The sequence below is a fragment of the Lipotes vexillifer genome, unplaced genomic scaffold, assembly GCF_000442215.2.
Source record: "Lipotes vexillifer unplaced genomic scaffold, Lipotes_vexillifer_v1.1 scaffold1889, whole genome shotgun sequence".
Lineage (NCBI taxonomy): Eukaryota > Metazoa > Chordata > Mammalia > Artiodactyla > Lipotidae > Lipotes > Lipotes vexillifer.
The window spans coordinates 338,102-344,505 of NW_006779863.1; positions in this window are offsets into that span (position 1 = coordinate 338,102).

A 6,404-nucleotide genomic window follows, 5' to 3' on the forward strand; every position below is an offset into this window, starting at 1 on the left:
TGTGTTGGGTCTTCGTTTCTGTGCGTGGGCTTTCTCTAGTTGCGGCGAGTGGGGGCCACTCTTCATCGCGGTGCATGGGCCTCTCACTATCGCGGCCTCTCTTGTGGAGCACAAGCGCCAGACGCGCAGGCTCAGTAGCTGTGGCTCACGGGCCGAGTTGATCCGCGGCATGTGGGATCTTCCCAGACCAGGGCTCGAACCCGTGTCCCCTGCATTGGCAGGCAGATTCTCAGCCACTGCGCCACCAGGGAAGCCCCCTTGAAAACTTTTAAACATCACAGCTTGTCTCTTCTTTTCTTTGCCTTAATAACTTTCATTTTCTCCCTGCTGCCTGGGAAATTAAAGCAAGATCCTCACCTCTTAACAAGAACTTTTGACCCAAATTTGACTTTCCAGTCTTATCTGATACCCCATCTCCACTCCTATATCCCATCTGTGCCAAAGAATAGCTTTTAACCTTGCTGCTTCCAGCCTTTTGACCAAGACATTTCGTCCTCTTGGAAGTTTCCTTCAGACTGCTTATACTGTACAATGTTTATATCATGAACTTCAAAGCTTGATTCAAATGCCCCTTCCTCTGAAAGGCCTTTTCAGGTCCCACCCATGGCAATTAATTTTGTCCTTCCTTGTTCTACCCCTCTTTCTGTTCACAACATTGAGAGAGCACGTATCTCAAGGATCCTTTATGAAAAACATTATTTACAGTTATATCTGTTCTGTGAATACCATTTAGACTCCTGGAGGCAGTTTTATTTGTCTCTGTACTCCCACAGAATCCAGCACATGGTGGGCACTCAATATATTTGCACTTCACTGCATGACTGGGTACATTCTTTAGTAAAATAAGTGTACATGGATTAATAAGCTTTGGGGGAGAGCAAGCAAGCAAGTACAAGCTCATTTCCTTCTTTTAATCAGCAAAGTAGATTTTAAACACAGGCTGTTGCATGTTTAGGCCAATTCTACTGGGTATAAAGACTAGGAAAACACTTATAACTGATAAATGACTTCAGGGTGAGTACATGGACTAATTGTATTTCGAAAATTACAAACTGCATAAATACAAAGCAAATAAGTATTGGAAGCTCAAATATTTGAAAAGCTCAAAAAAATGTAGACATGCTGTTCCTTTTTTTTAAATCGAGGTAACACTGGTTTCTAAGATTATATAAGTTCCATGTGTACAACACTGTATTTCAACTTCTGTATACTCTACAGCATGCTCACCATTGAAGGTTTAGTTTTCATCCATTACCATAGGGTTGACTCCCTTTACCCATTTCACCTTTCCCCCACCTTGCCTCCCTGCTGGTAACCACTACTCTATTCTCTGTATCTATGGGTTTGTTTTTGTTTATTATATTTCTGTTTATTATATTCTACAAGTGAGTGAAATCATATGGTATTTGTCTTTCTCCACTTACTTCACTTAGCTTAATACCCTCAAGGTCTATCCAAGTTGCCACAAATGGCAAGCTTTCATCTTTTTTTTCCATTATGTATATATATGCATGTATATCACATTTTCTTTAGGACATGATGTTCTTTGGATTTAAATGTTGCCAGAAAGCAATTGCATCTACGGCTACAGATCTGCCTTAACCCTTATACTGTTATTCATTCTTTAATCGAGAGGTTACTATGTGTCTCCATTATGCTTGAAATTGGACTAGTTGCTAGAAATAAAATAAGACCAAAACATGTTCTTCAGTAAGCTCCTGTCAACAATGAGGTACAGTTATACCTATCAGGTTACAGTGACTCTAGTCAATTGTGGAAGAAAAGTAGCTTGAGACAAGTGTTGGTAGAGAGAGCATTTATGAACCCATGTTATACAGAAGATAGAACATTTGGTTATAGCTGAAAAGAGAAAATGGATTTCAGGATAGAATCTGTTCAAACAGATTCTGAGTGGGACCTTTAGAAAGCAAGGGAGGAACTTCACCCTACGAAGTAAGAACAGAAATATATGGAGTTCTGAATGGGTTTGATATACCCCAAAATCTATTATATCATATTTTAAAGACTGATATAAAATATCTTTGGAAGGCAACATAATATACAGATGTAATCTAATTATAGCTTATTATACAAACTAAACCGTATATATATGGCTATCAAAATGTTTCCAAATATATCAACAATGTTTTCCTCTTGTTCTAGACTCAAGCTAACTACCATTACTTAATTTCAGAAAGTCCAAAATTTTCTGTGCTAACCAGAAAGCCAAGTGACACTTCCAGGTACAAGCAGCAGAATTTCCAAGGCATAATGAGGTTTCCTCATTTTCACCTAGCCCCGAGGTAACATAACTGGTATGTGGTTGTTGGCAAGGCACTAAATATCCACAACACCACTTCACACAATTTTCCTCTCTTTGAAAGATTCTTTATGCTCTCTTGACTTTGGAACTCACTCCATTCAAACTTGTTATTTGCACTAGTACACTGAGACCAGATGATAAGATTTGTAAGTAGAGAGGTGGAAAGAGAGTGGGAAGAAGGTGTAATGGAAACTTGAGGGGGAAGGAGAAGGCTGCTGATACACTGTTCTCTTCTTTCTCTAGTTCATCCTTTCTGAAAAATAATCCCGGCACTATTTCAGCTGCCTTCCAGGGTAAAAGACAACCTCAAATATCAAGGCAAGTTTATACATCACTGTAAGTGTGTATATGTGTGTGGATAATATACATATGCATTGTATATATACATGTATACATATATATGTATGGTTATATATATGTAATATATACAAACATTTGCTTATAGGTATATATCGTTTCTATATAACTATAAAATGAAATGATTTTTACAGAAGGGTTTTATAACTCTAAACATGCTATACACGGATATAGCATACATGCGAGAATACATAAATACAGGGCTTCCCTGGTGGCGCAGTGGTTGAGAATCCGCCTGCTAATGCAGGAGACACGGGTTTGAGCCCTGGTCTGGGAGGATCCCACATGCTGTGGAGCAACTAGGCCCGTGAGCCACAACTACTGAGCCTGCGTGTCTGGAGCCTGTGCTCCGCAACAAGAGAGGCCACGGTAGTGAGAGGCCCGTGCACCGCGGTGAAGAGTGGCCCCCGCTTGCCAAAATTAGAGAAAGCCCTCGCACAGAAACGAAGACCCAACACAGCAAAAATAAATAAATTAATTTTTTAAAAAAAGAATACATAAATATAATACATACTTTTCTTAATATAGCATTTATAGCTCCATATAACTTGTATAGATCTACTTAGGGATAGATAAAAGTAACAGACTATGGCTATGTTATCTGTATCTTCCTTTATATTGATATAACCTGAAAATACTTCTGTCTAGCTAGAGACATCTAGATACTTAAGAGCCAGAAATTCATTTAGGATTTTTTTTGTTGTCAGATGCATAAAGTCATGTTTCAACAATGATGTGAAAAAAAATTAAAAATAAGTGTAAAATTATGCCATAAATATCACAGAATATTAGAATAAATGAGGTCTTGGAAGCGGTTTCATGTGCCTCCCACTGAATGCAGGGATTTATCCCCGTAATCACTGTCTTCAGCACTCGTTGAAGATGGTTAGGAACGGGAGCTCCCGTCTCACTGGCCAGGCCGTCTCAGGAGGTGTCCTGAGCATCTGTTGCGTGCAAGGCAAGATGGGGCACTCTAGAAAGGTTCATGGATGAGGCTGGCAAAGCACTCAACCTCAAAGAGCTTATGGCTCAAGTCAGAGAAAAGAGCTCTACATTAATAAAGCACAGCACAAGGTCCTAAGGCAAGTGTCTCAGTGCTCTGGGAGTTACTGGAAGGAGATCCCTCACTTTGATGGCAGTGGTAAAGGCAATCAAGCAAGGTCTTGTGGAATAAATGGCATTTTAAGCTTTCAAGGATGGGCTGTATTTAGACATGTAAAGAGAATGGAGAAGCACACTGTAGACAGAAGTAACAATATGCCAATGGGTAACTGCTAAGAAGTCTTACCTTATCTGCAAACTGTCTTTCTGAAACATCCAACAACCATTCTATGCAGGGTAAGTATAATTCCATATCTGCGAGCCAGTTCTCACAAGTAGAATGGTATAAACTGAATGTGTATCCCCAAAATTCATATGTTAAAACACTAAACCCAGCGTGAGAGTATTTGGTGATGATGGCATCTTTGGGAGGTTATTAGGTCATGAGAGTGAAGCCGTCATGATGGGATCAGTGTCCTTATATGAAGAGACATGAGAGAGCTTGCTTCCTCTCTCTCTGCTCTCTACCATGTGAGGACACAGAGAAAGGACAGCCATCTGCGAACCAGGAAGAGGAGCCTCACCAGAACTCCGCTGGCACCCTGACCTCAAACCTCTAATCCTTTAGAATTGTGAGAAATGAACATTTGTTATTTAGGTCTCCTAGTCCTATGGTAATTTGTTATAACAGCCTGAACTAAGACAGAGGCAAAGTCATCATGTCCTTTCTCCTCGATATGAACCTTCTCATCTGCCAATTTCCAGAATCATCACCATCCTGGCCATCTTCTATACCATGCCTTCATGTTTAGGAAGGTCTCCTCTAAAATACGCACTTTTCCAAGCCTGAGCATCTTCATTTGTAAAATGAGAATACCTACCTACTTCATGGGATTCCTGAGAAGATTAAGTGAGGATTAAAAGTATTTAGCATAATGTCAGGCATGTAGTAAGTACCAAATACACGTTAGGTACTATTAGTATTACAGTACCTAACTGTGCAATGATTTTAAAACCTCCAGTAAAACTTTCAAATTCTTGATTTATATCTATAGTAGGAATTTTTTAACACGCCCTCACCCCTTTCTTTTAACAAGTCATAAAAATTTACTGTCACTTTTTACTTTCTAAATTAATTTTTGCTTCATGGTTGTTGACCCTACCTTTTGACTCTGGCTTGGTAAGAAACACCTTGAAATATCAAAACTTAAAAATGCTATGCTTGTCATTCCCTTGTAGACAGGACATCTCATTCTTTAGCATACTGGCAGCTTTTATCACAAAACTTGTGTTGATTGCAGTAAAGGATAGATAAAGAAGGTCGATTTTCTCTTTGTGGCCTGTGTGATTGACATCTATTGTTCCAGAATTCCTTTCACCCCACTTCTGGTAATTGAAACTCAAACTTCTGAGGAACCACTCCTCTCTCTGAGTCTCAGTCACTAGACGTCGGCTGGAGAATCCACCCCAGTTCAGGGTTGGAGCATGTAATGTAGGTGTAAGCTGGTCAGAGCATCACACTCCCCTTGCAACAATGGTTGGTTTGGATTTGCCATAGGATCTGATCACAGCCTTTGAAACATGATCACATTAAGTCCAGAACTGTTGCCGCCATCTTGGGCCACAAGAGAATGGAAACAACCCAGAGTATGTGTAATAAAAGGTGGAACAAGGGAAACCAAATACTAGCGACATTGTCTACTTGAAGCCAAACAGCTCCTTGGATTTTCAGTTACAAGAACCAAAAAATTTACTTTGTGCTTTAAACTGGCTGGCATTGCATTTTCTGTGATTTTCAGCTCACAAAGAGCCACAGTTGATACAAATGAAATCACTCGTTACATGTACTGCTAAAGAAAATCAAGGATATAAACCCTAGAAAAAGGTCACTTTCCAAGCATTTTCTAGTACTAGAAAGCCCCTGGGAAGTGGGAGTTCTGGCTATTGCGAACGGCAAGGATGTATCTGAGGGATAAAGAATTTTGTATGGATGACCCAATTTTAAAATATCATAATAACCTTGATTTGTAGCTATCCAAGCATAAGCATGTATTATATATATATCTATACATCTATACCTCTGTATCTATACCACTTAACCATCAATCACGTCTATCTGTAGGTAAAGGTACTATCATATCAGTTTAGTATTTTTCATTCTGACAGATGGTAAATCTCGTTTAGAGATCATGTCCTACTTATCTGCAAGGTTCTAGCCCAAAATTTGACATAGGTATTCAATAAATGCTAAAATAAACTATCACATCACACAAATATGAAAAAAATCCCTGGATAAATTGATTGTTTTTGCAAATAGGACCCTATTTAGGTTAGGCCTAAATCATCTATATGGACAGAAGGAATGGCAGGGCTGCCAATGGCTGTGAAACTACAGCACCCCTTTAGCCCAGAGCACCATTCACATAGATTCACTGCAGTGAAGCAACCTGAGCAAGCTTTTTAAATTATAGAAAATAAAATAACACTGATTATCTATCTTCACCATAAACATAAGGAGATAATGGATTTATTTAAATTTCAATGTGATTTGTCACAAATTTGTTCCCCTAATGGAAATAAGACTAACTTCTTCACTTACCAAATATAGACTTTTCTGCTCTCCCTTAACATTTTATAAATTATAAAATAGACTCAATTTGAAATTTCAGGATCTGATTAAGAA